Source organism: Halichoerus grypus, chromosome 10 (assembly GCF_964656455.1).
Source record: "Halichoerus grypus chromosome 10, mHalGry1.hap1.1, whole genome shotgun sequence".
NCBI lineage: Eukaryota > Metazoa > Chordata > Mammalia > Carnivora > Phocidae > Halichoerus > Halichoerus grypus.
This window is the reverse complement of record NC_135721.1, coordinates 130,702,812-130,719,626: the sequence shown is the minus strand read 5'-3', so window position 1 is coordinate 130,719,626 and position 16,815 is coordinate 130,702,812. Positions and strand designations below refer to the sequence as shown.

Genomic DNA, 16,815 nt, shown 5'->3' with positions numbered 1-16,815 from the left:
GTCTCGCTTACTGTCTTAGGCCCAGTACCTGTAACAGAGGGTACAACATATCAATGCTCCACCATGTCTCTTGTTTCACTTTTTGGATTTTTTTGTTTGTTTTTTTGGTTTGAGTCAATGAAGCAATCATTGGAAAGGTGAATGGGAAGTATGGGGAGGCACGAACTTAGGGAATTAGAAATCATGATCCCAAACTAGAAAGCAGGCAGTCACTTTTTACCTTCCCAAACCTCATCTCATTCTTTCTACCAGAGCCTTGATTCTAGCTCAACCGTGATCACTAGATCACAAACTATTCTACATGACCCCATCAAAGAGGGGAACTTAAGAAACAAGGGCCACCTCTCATACATGCAGCTCCAACCTTGGGCATCATTAGGTTTATCTAAGATAAGAACAAAATTGTGAACTTCTCAGTGAGTGACATCTGGGGAGTATCATTCTTTTTATCAGTCCCTGGGTTGTAATTCTTGTCGGCTGGGTCAGAGGGCATTCTGTTCCAAGTCACTGTCATATTTTGATTTTCATTGACCCACCTTTCCTCTCTGCTCCATGCATCTCTGTGGCATCATAGGTCACCTCCATTGAAAGTGACCATGTAGCATGACCAAAGTCAACACATTAGAAGAAACTGCCTCCAGGAGTCCTTCTTGGCCATGGGACATGGTGGTGCCTAGTGGTTAAGCCTAAGTCAGCAGGAGACAGACCTAGGATTCAAAGCTGAAGACCCCTCATCCTGACTGGTTGCCTACAGGGAAAGCTCATCCTTTGTCCATCCGCCATGCTGAAGAAATAAATGGGCGGGGAGGCACACCTGTCCACATGCACTTCTCCCGGTGGGATTGCAGTCTTAGATTTTCGAATCAAATGCACCCAGCTCCAAAATCTGGCTCTGCCATTTTACAGACTTGGGCAGCTTCCTGCACTTCTCCAAGCCTTGTCTGCGTGGGACTATTAATAGGACTTCCTCACAGTGTTGGAGACAATATTAAATGAGATAAAGAGTAGAGGGGCACCTGGGTGGCTCAGTCGTTAAGTGTCTGCCTTCGGCTCAGGTCATGATCCCAGGGTCCTGGGATCTAGCCCCACGGTGGGCTCCCTGCTCTGCGGGAGGCCTGCTTCTCCCTCTCCCACTCCCCCTGCTTGTGTTCCTGCTCTCGCTCTCTCTCTGTGTCAAATAAATAAAATCTTTAAAAAAAAAAAAAAAAGAGTAGAGAGCGTTTAGTACAATGGTTAAAAAAAAGTTATTTGATAAACGGTTGCTATTAGTGATGTTTATTATTATTAACGTCCATTCATTTATAGAAAGAGGTTTCTGAACCTCACGCAAAACAGAAATCTCCACTTTCATGTTTTTTTCTTCCCCAAAAGGAAATAGAAATTGCAGCCAAGACAAAAATGATAGAACTGCTCTAAGCTAGCCCAGTGGTTTACTTCTTAGGTTGCCATGTTTATACTGGGGCGATACTGGAGTATCTGGAAATGCCTAAAGCAAAGAGAAGCGCAGCACAGACATTCTAAATGACATCCCTGAGTTTCATTTTTTATTTAAAGTGCATTTTATATCTCTTTCTTCTGCCGGGTCTCCTAGCGATCGGCTGTATTTTTCAGGTATGGTTTTTCTGGATAAATCCCACCCACCCCACTTTTTGTAAGCATGAAGATTAAGTGGACAAAGACAAATTCAATTAAGCTGCAGGCTTTGGTGACCAGCAGCTATTTTTCTTGAGGAACTGAATGCAAACGTCTCAGGGGTGGGGACGTGTATGCAACGGGCTTCTGAAAGGAGAGGAGGCAGCATTTGAGTATAAATCACGCGACAAACTGAGCCCTCCTGTATTAATCTTTTATTCAGAAACAGACACTGTTTTAAGGGGAAATTAAAGGCAATCAATAAGCAGGCTTGCCTGGGCGGCTTCTGAGCTTGAGATGCAAATATTATTCCAAATTCTAGATTCCAAAGAGATCCCTCCATTGATATGTTAATAGCCTCCTCGTGTTTCTATGACCTCAAATCCTGGCAGGGCATGAAGCTATACTTACAGGAAACAAAAGAAAAGCACGTCGTAGAATAAACATTTGCTAAGTGGACTTTGACTGTAAACCCCAACTTGTCATGTGTTAAGGATGGAATTCTCTATGAGCCAGCTACTGATGCCCTGAATGTTTAATATGTTTCTATGTTTAAGGAGCTGCCATGACTGATTCTTTCTCTTGTGTCACCTGACATTTCAGCTTCACACTCATGGTGCACAAGACAACAAATGCTTTGGCGTTGTCATCCCAAAGAAAGGCAACCCTTGGCAACCGGAAATAAGCAAAATCCAGCTGCCTATCAATCAAAGGTGATTGCGACCAAATGTTGGTCACCTATTTGTAAATTTGCAGAGATGGAAACAAGTTCAGAGAATATTTATTTAGCACCTATTGTATGCAAGATATTGTGCTGGGATACGATGGAGAGAGAAACATGTTTGACAAGGAGCTTATGTTTTTCAGGGCAAATGGACAATAAACAATTTAAAGATGAAGATAAGTCAAGGTGTGGTGAGTGCTATGGAGAACAAAAGCAGATAATGAACAAGAAGGGGCTAGAAGAAGGCCTCTCTATGAATGTACAGAAATTCAAGGAGGCCTGGCCACTGATGGGTTGACGGCAGGACTAGCTTTCCAGGCAGAGGGACAGTAAGTGCAAAGGTCCTGAGGTAGGAAAAGGCCTGTGTTTGAGCATCAGAAAGTCTCCTACTATAGCTAGACAGTGGTGGATGAGATTATGTCACCCCACCACACAGGAGCCAGATCACATAGGGCCTTGTAGCTAATACTACTTTATAAAAAATTAAGTGTAATAATAAAAAATTTATGTCTTCCTATCAGCAGGGGCACACAGCTAATCTCTAACTCTGGACATACTAAAAGAATCTCAAAGGTTGACCAAACATGTATTTTGTTTTTAAAAGACTTTATTTATTTGAGAGAGACGTGAGTAGGGTCGGGAGTGGGGGCAGAGGAAGAGGGTGAAGCAGACTCCCACTGAGCAGAGAGCCTGCTCTGGGGCTCTATTCCAGGACTCTGGGATCATGACCTGAGCCAAAGGCAGATGCTTAACCGACTAAGCCACCCAGGTGCCCCCAAACATGTACTTTTAAAGGATTTGGGTATACTAATACTTATTAATTTACCATGTTCTTATATTACATATATTAAACTCTAGAACCACATATCTGATAACTGTTCACCAAACTCGAGGTTTCTAGTTAATTTGCTTTTTAAGATCTAAATTCAAAGAGAGGCTGACCTAATATGTCATGTTTCTTATCTTTTACATGAAAGGAGTTTATAATATTTCCTAGGAGCATCTTTCCAAGTGAATTAATCATCTACAATGTGAGGCTAAATCTTTCATAAAAAAGGACTTTCTAGTCAGTGTCCGTATTCTTTTAAAAATTTTCTACAATGAGGGGCACCTGAGTGGCTCAGTCGGTTAAGCATCCAATTTCAGCTTGGGTCATGATTTCGGGGTCCTGGGATCAAGCCCCAAGTTGGGCTCCCAGCTCACAGGGGATCTGCTTGGCCCTCTCCCTCTCCCTCTGCCCCTCCCACCCCCACCCGCTCCTGCTCTCTCTCTCTCAAATGGATAAATTTTAAAAATCTTAAAAAAAAAAAAAAGTTTTGGGGACACCTGGGTGGCTCAGTCAGTTAAGCGTCTACCTCCAGTTCAGGTCATGATCCCAGGGTCCTAGGATGGAGTCCCACACTGGGCTCCCCGCCGAGTTTCTCTCTCCCTCTCCCTCTCCCTGCTGCTCCCCCTGCTTGTGGCTCTCTCTGTCTCTCTCTCTGACAAATGAATAAATAAAATCTTTAAAAAAAATAATAAAGCTTTCTACAATGAAAACACTGATTTGAAAAGGCATATGCATCCCTACAATCATTGTATTATTACTGTAGTCAAGATATGGAAGCCATCCAAGTGTCCATCAATAAATGAATGGATAAAGAAGATGTCGTGTATACACACACACAGACACACACACACTGGAATATTACTCAGCCTTAAAAAAGAATGAGATCTTGCCATTTGTGCCAACATGGATGGACCTAGAGAGTATTATGCTAAGCGAAATAAGTCAGAAAAAGACAAGTGCCATATGATTTCACTTCTATGTGTAATCTAAAAAGGCAAAACAAATGAACAAACAAAACAAAACAGAAACAGACTCATAGATACAGAGAACAAACTGATGGTTGCCAGAGGGGAGGGGGGGTGGGGCGATGGACAAAGTAAGTGAAGGGGATGAAGAGGTACAATCTTCCAGGTATCAAATAAATAAGACATGGGGGGATATAATGTACAGCATAAGGAATATAGTCCATAAGATTGTAACAAGTTGTATGGTGACAGATGGTAACTGGACTTAACTGGAGTAATCGTTTCGTAATATATGTATTAAATCACTGTATTATACACCTGAAACTAACACACTATTGTGTATCAATTATCCTTCAATTAAAACAAAAGTTTTCTGTAACATTGTATGTTAACTAACTGGAATTAAAATAAAAGCTTTAAAAAAGTTTTCTACAATGTATATTAGTGTGGCAGCCAGCCTCTGAGAAGGACCCCAACTTCCTGGTCTTCACATCCCTGTCTTCCCGGGACTGCTCTCTGTGACCCACAGAATACACAGCAGCACCATGATGTCACTCCGGGACTAGGTTATTAAAGACACGGCAGCAAATCACAGAGCACAGGCATCTCCAAACTCTTGCCGCGTCTTTCAATTGGGGATATTCCTTTGGATTTCCTGAATGGCCTATTTTCAGCAGTTGGCAAGAGCAAACAACTGACTTTGGCAATGGAGGAAGTACCCGAAGATTCCTGGATTATTCCAAGTCAAGAGGATCCTGAAGACGGAGAGAAATGGGCTTTCATCTGCTCTGGCGGGAAGATTTTAGAATTCTGAGCAGGATAGCAGAAGAGCCAAGCCCCCTAGCCGCCCTGCTCTCTGCCTGCTTTTGCACCTCCTTGCTGGTGACCGCACCCCATCCAAGTTGCTCTCTATGCTTCAGGGTCCAGGTCTGTTACCTATAAAATGGGAACAAAACAATAGTTATTTCCTATTGTTATTTGATCAGTACCTGACTTAATTTGTGGAAAGCACTTAGCACTGTGTACGGCACATGGCATGTGCTAGACATATTTTTGCAAATATTAAGAGCCCACAATAAATGAATGTTTCGAGCACTGTGCTGAGTTAGGTACTAGGATAATTCCCATTTACAGATGAAGAAACTGAGGCTTGGGGGTGTGAAGCAGCTGGGCTTCTGTCACACAGCTCATTAGGGGTGGCACTGAGATTCAAGCCCATCATTTCTGCTCTTTGTATCTGTGCTAAGGTTGGGTCCAAAGATATTTTGATCTATAAATTCACGGAGAGGAAAACTAGTTTCTAAGGATATCTAATAAAATTTTGTAGTGATAGATAGGAGTGTTTTGTTCTAATTTGTTTTGGTTTTGCTCCATCCTTCTGTGTATAATTTCTTCCTTCCTTGCTTCCTGCCTTTCCTGCCTTCCTGCCTTTTTCCCTTTTCATCCCTCTCTCTCTCCCCAACAATAAGGGTATATAATTTAATGATTTTTTAAACAATAAAGCTAAAGTATACCATGTAGTTTGTCCCCCGGGGGACGTTTGACAAAGCCCAGTGACATTATTGGTTGTCATAATTGTAGGGGTAGGAGGTGCCACCAGCATCTAGTAGGTAGGGATGAGGGACGCTGCTAAACATCGACAGCGCACAGGACACCCCACAACAAAGGATCAGCGGTCCCAGACTGTCCCTAGAAACCCTGCCATAGGGCAAAGCCCCTTTTGTAAGGGGCCGATTCTCTGCAAGAGCTTCTCCTGCTGCTGCACCGTGTGGACCGTGATGTAACCGCTCTCCTCCCTCCCGAGGCCATGCAGACATGTGCGACAGAACAGCAGGCGAGAGCCACAGACTAAGGGCTGGAAGGGGTGCGATGGAACAAGAAACACACAGAAATGTTTATTGAGACCTTACACCAGGTTCTGAACTAACTTCTTTACATCAGTTTTTGTTTTTTTTTTAAGTAAGCTCTATGCCCAACGTGGGGTTCGAACTCACCACCCCAAGATCAAGAGTCACGTACTCTGCCACCTGAGCCAGCCAGGAAACCATCTCTTCACATCGGTTTAATCAGGTAGGAGTTGATGTATCAATTATCCTCAGGACAACCCTGCAAAATAGGTGCCATTTTTACGTCCATTTTGCAGGTGAGGAAATTGAGGCTCGGAGAGGTTAAGTAACTTTCCCAAGGTCACGTATAAAGGAATCAGAAATTTGGGGATTCTCACTCAGGCTGCCTGAACTGTTCATTTTCCTCTTAAGAATGTTCGGTGAAAATCCCCAAGTATTACCCTCTGAAGAGCAATCCCAATGGGCTGTCAGCACTGCCAGTATATTCCGACTGTTCTACTCAGACTATGAACCAGTTACATCAATTCCAAGTAATGCCAGTGCATAATTTTTTGTCGCAAAATATTTGATCATTGGCCAGGCTATTTATTTTTCCTTAATGCAAGCCTATCATCTACCTGCCAAAGCCATAAGCCCATAAACGGAGGCAATCACAGATGACAGTAAAATCTTGATTCACTGGAAACCGATGGCATGAAGCCCGCCTTCTTTTCTTCCTATTTTTGGCCCATGTGCCCCGTTTTTAGAAATCAGGTACATCATAGGAAAATAACCTAATATTCAGAATTTGTTTTTAAACCACAACCAAGGAAATACCGCTTCGGGGAAGTCTTGAGGTTAGTGTAAGTGTGGCTCAAATTGTTACAAGTTCATTGGAGCTAAACTCCCAGGTCAGACCACCAATCACTCCAGAGAGACTCAATGATGCTCAGATACTTACTCAGAAAGGAAAGATTCAAAGATGCTGAAAAGGTTTTCAGCCACAGGGGACGACGAGAAACAGGTTTTCTGCGTCTCCTTGAGCTCTGTGACAAATGCCAGCCACCAGAAGCCGTCACAAAACCTGAGCAAGATGATTCATCGAGCAATTTTCTTTCTTGAGTAGTATTTGAATCAAAGCCCCTTGCCTACCTGGGTGCCCTGACTTCCCCCCCAAGACGGTTTGCCCTGACCGCAGCCCCTGGTCACTTGGGCCTCGTCTCTGCTCCATGCCTTCCTTCCTGCCTCCAGCAGCATGTGCACCCGCCGCTCCTTCTCTGCCCCTACAGGGCTCTCGTCAGACCGCTGACCCCTTCTTATCCCTTAGGTCTGCACCCACCAGTCACACTCCTCACCATCACGCAGCTAACCTTCCTCATGGGGTGCACTCTAAAATCCATATGGCTGACCTTCAAATCCCACTGGCCATTTAACTGCCTCTAGGACTTTGAAAAGATACGTATTAACCTTTCGATTTTTTTTTAGTTTCCCCGTTTGTAAAATAGGGAAGCACGACGTGAGTTGATATAAGGAGTTTAGGATACCGTCCGCCATGTAATAAGTATTACATTGAGGTTGTCATGTATTAATAAATACAATTATCTTATTAATTGTCATTATAGTAACTATAACAGTATTCTATTCGGTTCTGTATTGATTTATAGATTTTTTTTTTTTTTTTTTTTTGCTTCCGAAGAGTTTTATTAGCTTTCCTACCAGAAAAGAAGTGTCACGAGAGCAGGGACTCTGGGGCACAGTACCTGGCACGCAGTAGGGCTCCCTATAACTATTTGCTGAATGAATGAATCAAGATGGCGTGTTTTCTTTGACCGAGTACGGCAGTGATACTCCCAGCAGGGGATGGGATAATCCAAACAGAAAGGGTTTACAGAATCTGAATAGAAAGTCCTAGAAGATTATGATTTAGAGGGTTATCTTGAGAGATGGGAGAAAGCCAAGCGCCTCTGTCAGGAGAGGGCTCCCACCCTCGAGAAGCTGACTGCAGCCAACGCGCTCCTGAACATTCCACGGGAAGCTGGCTTCCCTGCCTGCTCCCTGGAGAATCAGAAAGTAGTAACCTGCATCCTTTCTGAACCTCGGTTTATTTGGGTTGGAAGGGAACTTTGAAAACAAACTTAAAATGTGAAGTGTAAGACTTCAAGGGGAAGCTAAAAATAGCTAAGTGGGATAATCCTTTCCCCCTGTTGCTGTTAGCAGTATTTAAACCACTGGTCAACCTCGGGAGGGAGGAGAAATAACGGCTTCTTCAGAGGAATGCAGGGGGATTTGCGGTGGCAGATGGCCCGTGACCCCACGCTCGGGCACACACCATCTTTAATAACATCTGTTTATGCAGAATGTTCTCGTTTTCTTACCACTGACCTGGCCAGACAGCAGTTTTAAGACATTTGTTTAGTTTTACATTTTCCACAATCTCCCACATTTTGCCTGATGAAATATTTCAAGTCTCGATTCCGGTCACTTTGGGAAAAGCAAGGCCAGCGGCTCCTGGGTGCAGGGCAACTGCCTTTACCTAGAGCCCAGTCACACTCCCCCCACCCTTAGGTGCTGGCCCTGCACAACACCCTCGATGCTTCACGTTCATTAGCAGCCCGTCTCTAACAAGTGGATGAGATAGGAGGTTTTTTTTAAGATTTTATTTTTAAGTAATCACTACGCCCAACGTGGGGCTCGAACTCACAACCCGGAGATCAAGAGTTGCCTGCTTCTCTGACTGAGCCACCCAGGTGCCCGGAGATAGATTCTGGAAAAAATTATTGATTGACGCAGAAGTGGAGGTTCAGCAGAAGCCTGGACCAGGGCCACCCGGCCAGCAAGTGGCAGAACCAGAGTTCAAAGTCAGGTGCGCTTGAACCAGCTTCTGCACTTGCTCACAATACATGTATATTCATTATATACAGAGAGAGAGAGAGCATGTGTGCAAACACTGTGTACCAGACAATATATGAGGAACTGGATCTGGTGGCAATAAGAACAAAAACGCTCTTGTTCTCATGAGCCTTACACGCTACAGAATGAGATGGTCAAGAAGTAAAGAGGGGCGTCTGGCTGGCTTAGTCAGTGGAGCATGCAACTCTTGATCTCAGAGTTGTGGGTTCGAGCCCCACATTGGGTGTAGAGATTCTTAAAAAAAATAATAATAATAATTTAAAAATAAAGAAGTAAAGGAGTGTCTGGGTGGCTCAGTTGGTGAAGCATCTGCCTTCAGCTCAGGTCATGATCTCAGGATCCTGGGATCGAGCCCCACATTGGGATCCCTGCTCAGTGGGGGGTCTGCTTCTCCCTCTGCCTCTGCCCCTCCCCCCACTTGTGCTTGCTCGCTCTCTCTCTCTCTCTAATAAATAAAAATCTGAAAGAAAGAAAGAAAGGAAGGAAGAAAGAAAGAAAGGAAGGAAGAAAGAAAAGCAGAGGGAGGAAGTGGTGGGGTGGGGAGGAAGAGTCAGCTGTGCTTTAGATAGGGGAGTCAGAGAAGCCTTTTGATGAGATGATATTTGAGTAGAGACAGAATCAAGTGGTGGCTACCCCTATTTAAAGGGCTCTTGGGGAGGAAAGCCCTGGCGGCAGAGGCAGGACTACAAGGGTAGTGCCTGGGGCAACAGTGCTCCTGGGCTGGGAGCAAAACACCAGCGAATTAGGAGGGAGCAGGAGGAGATGAAGTCAGAGATGGTTATTTCTATTGTTTAAAGGTATAGTCACACAAAACAATATCGACCCGTTATACTGATCTCATCATACAAAAGTATCGGTTAGAATCCCGTTGGGTGCAAGTAGCAGAAAATCCAACGCAAAATAGCTAAATAATAAGGCATGTTATCATCTCACATTTAAAAAAAAAAAAAACGTCTGAAAGAAAAGTCGCTTCAGCTAATTCAGCAGTTCGGTGGCCTCTTGAATGACATGGGCTTTTACCATCTTTCAGTTTGCAAACCCCAGCATATTGGCCTTGTCCTACCATGCTAGCTCCCTTCGTGTTTGCAATATCATTGCATGGCTCCAGCCATCACATGTTCACACAACTACATCCAGTGGCAGAAAAAGAGCTCTTCAGTTTCTTGAGTCTCTCTTTAGGAAGAAAGAACCTTTTCCCCAAATTCCTTGGCACCCTTTCCCTCAAATCTCATTGCCCAACATGATGTCCCGTATCAAGACATAAATTAATCATTGGTAAGAGGAAATGGATTATTCTAAATAGTTTAAGCTAATTAGAGCCCACCTCCTGGAGCTGATATGAATAGTCTCTGAAACATATGGCCACTCTGAAGAGGATAGATACCTGTTAGAGAGAAGGAAATAGTCAGGTAGCAATTGGTAGAGACTGCTAGTTGTTCAACAAATATCCTTCCCCTTCTTTCTTATTAATAGAATCCTAGACTTATTTAAGATGCCATTAAGCCCAACTAAAAACAAAACAAAACTCAATATCCCCAACTCCTTGCAGATTTTTTTTTCCTTGATCAAAAAGCATAGATTCTGCTAGCATGCTCATCTTTTCAGGTGGACTATGTCCCCATTCTAATGGAGCAGCCATCATGGGATCATGAAGATGACAGCCGTGTGCAAAGGATGGTAGACCAGGAAGACAGAAGGAGTTTAAGTCCTTGGCGACTTCATGGAATCGAGGACTTTTTATTATGTGAAGGGAAAAACAATCCTAGTGGTTGACCCACCATTTGATAGGTCTCGCTACACGCCGCCAAGGCAGCTTGCTGTTAGATAACCAGGGGTATCTGCTACATAGAGGAGCCTGGGTGTTCTTATGGCGAAAGATCATAATCTAATCCAGTCTGCTCACAGCTCAGGGGGATATCTCCTTCTCAATGTACAAAAGTATATAGTGGAGCGGCAGCATTCATGCATTTAACTTACCAAACAAGCAGAGACAGAGAAAGCCCTTTGCTGGCTTTCAACAACCTTCCAAGTTCAAACTAGACCTTGGCTTTTGACGCATCCAGAGAAAAGGAAAGCCAGAGCCAAAATGCTAAGAGAAACAAAAAATGTTCATCCAGGACTTTTGAACCTCCAGGAACCCTGGTCCTGGCAATTAAGCAATTAAAGATGCCAACAGACCCTCTGCCCTTGATCTTCTTCCTAGTGACAGAAACTCACACGCAAGTCTGGAACTAACCTTTCTACTCAGTGAGTGGCTGAAGAAACATATTGCATCATCTAAGAAGGCAGGCAAGACTACACAGGTGAATCATTTAGCGTGGATTTATTGAGAGGGTTTCCTCTGAGGTTCAACTTAAGAGAATTTAAGAGAAATCAGAAAATGCCTATGCTGCCTTAGTTCTACATTCTATCACCATCAGTTAAGCCAGCTAACATTTTAATTTTTTTTTTTTTTTTAGCAATCTCTACACTCAACGTGGGGCTCGAACTCATGGCCCCCAAATCAAGAGTCACGTACTCTTCCAACTGAGCCAGCCTGTGCCCTGCCAGCTGACATTTTATGAGCACTTAGTATTTGCCATGGATGATACAACACATTTTATATGGAATTTTCTCATTTACAGTTCACAAGTCTATGAAAGGACTGTGATTATCCCCATTTCAAAGAAGAGGAAGCTCATGCAGAGCATGGCTAAGGAATGTGTCCAAAGTCATGCAGCTTTTAAGGGGCAGCTCTGGGATGCACATATGGGCCATCTGATCCCCCACACTCACATGTTCAACATCACACATAAAATCTGTGAGTCCATTCAAACTCACTGAAAGGCATTCTGAAGGCAATTCCTAAATTTAGTGTCATTGACTCTATTTCAATAGGGTGCATTCAAGACAGCAATCCAAGGAAGATAGTTTATTGAGAACACGGCTTAATTGTACAAGTGATTCAAGCACCAACATCTTTCAATGAAAAGAATTGAAGACATGATCTATTTCTTATAAAACACCGGTGTCTTTCCTGTGAAATGTCCTGCCCACGACATTTCAAAATGAGTCTCTAAATGGCTGCCTCCTGCCTCCAACGAGTTTATGATCCAATAGGAAGTGAAATCTAACTATCCCATGTTTGATTTTGCCTCCTTAGTGCTTCTGATATGCCAGGTAAATTCAGTGTGACTCCTTACCACAAGCCTCTGTCTGAGGTTAGTAGCATCATCTTGATTTTTATTATTTTTTTAAAGATTTTTTTTTTTTAATTTATTTGACAGAGAGAGAGAGAGAGCACAAGCAGGGGTAGAGGGAGAGGGAGAAGGAGGCTCCTCACTGAGCAGGGAGCCCGACTTGGGGCTCCATCCCAGGACCCTGAGATCATGACCTGAGCCGAAGGCAGATGCTGAACCAACTGAGCCACCCAGGAGCCCCAGCATCATCCTGATTTTTAAATGACGAAACAGAGACTTAAAGACACCAAGGATGCTGTTCGTAGTCTCAAAACTCGTGTGTGCAGGACATGGCACTACCACGAGCATAAAGGTTGGCCCTACACAAGGACACCTAGCACAGAGAGGTGAATTTCAGCTGAAACTTAGCCCTTCCTCCACATGCCATGTGGGGCCCCTAAAGATTGCCCATGCAGCCATCAACTCAAAGATGGAGCACCTGCCCTGAGGGAGGACTTTTTTCTAAATAGCACAAAGGTACCAAATGGACTAGTTTGGGTCCCACCAACTAAAATGGAGTTCATAGATGCTAAACATCTCCAAGCAAAGATGAGGACTGAGGTTTCTCTTCATTACCAGCCTCCTTGTACTTCATTTTTCTCAACTATAAAGTGGGGACAATAACAGCATCTTCCTTATCGGGTCGATGTGAGCATTGAATGGGTTACTCCTTGCAAAGCACCTAAAACAGTGCCTGACACACAGCTATCCGTGAGCCATGATTATTCTTCATTATAAATTGTATCATCGTTGTTAATTTTACATTACTTTTGTACATGCTTGAAACCTATCACTTGCCCTCCCTCCCTCCCTCCCTAAATTTCTGACTTGCACTTTTCACATCGGAACCAGGTCACTTTTACCTGTTTTCTCTTAAGCAAAAACCCGTGCAGGCCATCCATGGAGACATTTAGATCCTGCCTTTTGAGTTACTGTTGTAATGCAAAAGGACCCAAGTTTGGGATCAAAGTCTACCTTTCAGACAATGTAGTCTAAATGCGAAGCTGGGAAATCCCATTCTTTTGTTTCCTGCTCTGCTCCGAGAGACCGGCTGTGTCATGGTTGTTTTCCATTCTGTGATTCAGTCTTCCTTTCTGTAAATGAAGGGGCACACCCCTTGAGTAAAAGAGAGCCTGCGATTGTCTAGGATTATTAACTCCGTCTTGCAGAATCACGTCGCCACCCACTCACAGCAATCTCGTGTGGTCCTCAAAGATCAACAGCTGTACAGTCACCTGCGGTAATAAACAAAGTATAAATAGACAGGTTGCTGGCGGGGCTCGCAAACGCTCCTTGGTGTGTCCCTGATGACAGAGGTAAAATGAGTCCCTTCCCCAAAGTCTGAAGTAGGTATTTTAGGGTGAATCATGCTTAAGTAAACCTCTTCTTTGGATTTTATTGTGCTCTTGGGATTTTTCCACAACCTTTAGCATAAGAGGAACCCTGGAGATGCCTTGAACTCCACCTACATTAAAAGCTGATAAAAACCATGCCTGTCTTCACTGAAAGCGTTGGGCAAAAGAGATTGGGAATCCTAACTGCTCCCTGGCTAATTGTTTCCATGCGTGAGTTAACCTGTATGCTTCTCTTCCCTCCTCTGTAACATGAAGGTTGCTTCCTCTGTCCACCTCCAGCTTGCTCTGAGGATCAAATGAAAAATAATATGATAATAATGCTTGGAAAAGGACTGCAACAAAATCTAGCATTGGGATCATTTCAAAGGACCTATTCTTTATCTCATGAATAAAGACAAAATTTCTTGCAAGACTCTCCTTTAATAGACACAGATTCCAAAAGGAGGGGGGGGGTGGTGAAAAGAAACTTTTCTAGGACTGTTCTGTAAATCTGACTGCCTCAGGGAGACTGACAAATTTCTGCCGACCAGTGATGTCTCCGATAAAGTTAGAAATCCGAGCCTTGAGAAAATAATGTGGCGGCTCCACAAATCCTAATCAAGATCCACGCGTGCTGGTCGTTTACTCTTTGGGCGCCTACGATGAAAGGTCCAGTAATTAAGCACGCTGCTCTCCTGCTCTCAGACTCGTCGCCGGGAAAGCTGCTGAGCCCGTGGCTCGCCAACAGCCACGTTTTGTTGAATTCCTGGTGTTTGTGCAAATAGAGGTGGAGGTATTTCTCCAGTTCACCATCCTCTCCATCCCCAGGCTCTGGACACACCTCCCATTTCCTATTTAACAGACTGATAGGGAATAAATTCAACAAAAGTAACAAGCCCGTGAAACATCTACTAAAAGCTAATCTGAAAGTAAGAAAGCAACCAGGTTTTTTTACAGTAGATTAACAAAAGGCTGGGGGCACCTGGATGGCTCAGTCAGTTGAGCGTCTGCCTTTGGCTCAGGTCATGATCTCGGGGTCCTGGGATCGAGTCCTGCATCGGGCTCCCTGCTCAGCGGCGGGGAACCTGCTTCTCCCTCTCCTCCCTGCTTGTGCTCTCTGTCACTATCTCAGTCTCTCTCACTCAAATAAATAAATAAAATATTTTAAAAAAAACAAAAGACCAACTAATTTTGTGCCTAATCTAAAGGACCCTCCCGGATCCACCGCATCCCTGTCTTCGTCTCCGAAGAAAGAGATGTGATTTTCTCTTTAATATTCGAAGGTTTAATTTGCTACCTTAAGCTAGTAGGATGTGTATTTTGAAAGATAAATTTAAAGAACCACCCGTCATTTGGGATGCTTCCTATTTCTCAAAAAAAGAAGAAGCAGCTTAATAACTTTAAGCAGAGTACGAGAGAGAGGGAACCGTACGTTTCCCTTTTGTTCAACGGGGAAGTTTCAATAACTGTTTTAAGTAATCTACCGTTTGGGGACTAGGTAAAATTCTGTCAAGCTTCCAAACATGATTTAACTAAGGAATGCCCCAAACCAGGAAGTCCTTTGTGCCTGGGGCCTCCTCATTCTTAGAAGTTAAAGGGCTTTCTGTTTATTATAAAGCTGATTCCTTGAGGGGGCTTTTGTTTGTTTGCTTTTGCAAGTTAATTTTATTTGATTTTTTTTTTTTTTAGATTACACAAGCAAAGGCAGAATGCTGCCCTATCTATGATTGAAAATAGAAAGTTGCCCAGCTCTCTCTCTCTGACATGTACCTTCCCCCGCCCCCGCCTATTTCTCCTCTACTTCCTGTGTTAATGGTGAGTGTATCCTTCCTATTCTTTTTCTATATTTTTACAAGAATACAAATGTCTATATTTTACACACACACACACAGATACATGCCTTTTTTTTTAAGGAAACCATATAGTATTCACCTGTTTACAACTGTGTTTTAATCAACATCAGCCTTCGTGAACCTGCGTAGCCCATCTCACGCCTCCGAGCCTTTTTCTGAAGACACTCTTGCTCACGTAGAACCACATTAATTTTCCACGGCCTTCTACATGCAACTTCACATCTTCTCAAGGAAGATTTCAAGCCCGCGAGAGGAGGCTCACTTCCTCTCCTGCCCAGAGGAAATAATGCCTTCACGCTTTGGAAACAGCATTACCATACCTCGTCGCCCTATTCCAGTCTGAGTACCCAACAGACAAATTATACTTTTCCTGTTCGCCGCGGCTTCGAGTTCTCAGGACTAGAGCAGCCCCCTGAGCCAGAGAGAGAAAACAGTAATAATTTTTACAAGGTGCTGTGCCCTGATGGAGGCAGAGGTTTAACCACAATGACAAACTGCTCAGCTCAACCCCGCCTGCCTGGAAAAGCATCTGTTTTCTTTCCCCTGCCTGGTTACTAGTGGGTTTTGTCACCTGATTCATAAAGATGAGATTGCTGAAAACAACAGGCGGCCATAAGGCCCCAGGAAATATAATAGCATATAGCTCCTTTCTGAGTTGTGTGTGTGTGTGTGTGTGCGTGTGTGCACGTGGGTTTTGCATGCACATTTACAGCAGTAGCACTTGGCCTGGAAAGATGTTCTGCCCGGGAGAGGCAGGGATTTCCCCTGCAGCAGGTAAACCAGCCCAGGGGTTGGAACCGGGCCCGCTCAGCTTCATTTACTCCTTCATTCATCCAGTCAACAAGCACCAGCCCCCTCTTTTAAAATAGACTCATGGTTACAGAGGCACCCCAGGGATCAGATTCCTGGATTCAAAGCCAAGCTCTGCCATGCCCTAGCCCTGCGACTTAGGCTCCGTATTCCGCAGCTGTAAAATAAGGAAAAACTCAAGTCCAAATCTCTTACCCAGATCCTTAGAGCCGAATAGGGTTTGGAATTCAGAATTTTCAGGTTTTGAAAACGTGATCTGGTGCGTATGCTGTATTACACAGGATCTCCCGCGGGGCCCCGGGACAGCCCCCCCATAATCGGCTTCATCCATGTGTCTGCAGAGACACATACGACGGTTGAATTAGTGAGATAAAGATAGACAATCAATAGCCTCACATCATTCAAGTCATGTTTTGTAGCCACGTGAGTCAGGTCAGATCATTTTGCTGCCAAATTTATTTTTTAAAAGGATAGCTTTTGGAATGTCTAGGTGTGTGGACCCCGAACAGCATCGACCTTAGGGAGCGGTAAGGAGGATTAAATGGGACAATACCTATAAAACATACTTGAGAAATGCTCAGTAAGTATCTGCTGAGCGCCCACTATGGCCAGACTCTACACAGGGGCAGCTGAGTGATAACCACAAGGCCAGCACGTGTTTTCTGAAAAGGGTCAATATCTTCATCTTGTGGACTCTCCGATCTCTAGCACAAC

The 16,815-nt window shown here is 43.9% G+C and overlaps 1 long non-coding RNA gene across 1 annotated transcript; it reads right to left on the bottom strand.

The window, feature by feature from the left end:
• Nucleotides 1-4,474: 4,474 nt before the first annotated feature.
• LOC118522023 (uncharacterized) lies at nt 4,475-15,759 on the bottom strand. The gene is made up of 3 exons (XR_013441541.1): nt 15,371-15,759; nt 13,080-13,339; nt 4,475-5,086 (listed from the first exon to the last, which is right to left on the bottom strand). It is a non-coding gene; the product is annotated as an uncharacterized LOC118522023 (long non-coding RNA).
• Nucleotides 15,760-16,815: the final 1,056 nt, after the last annotated feature.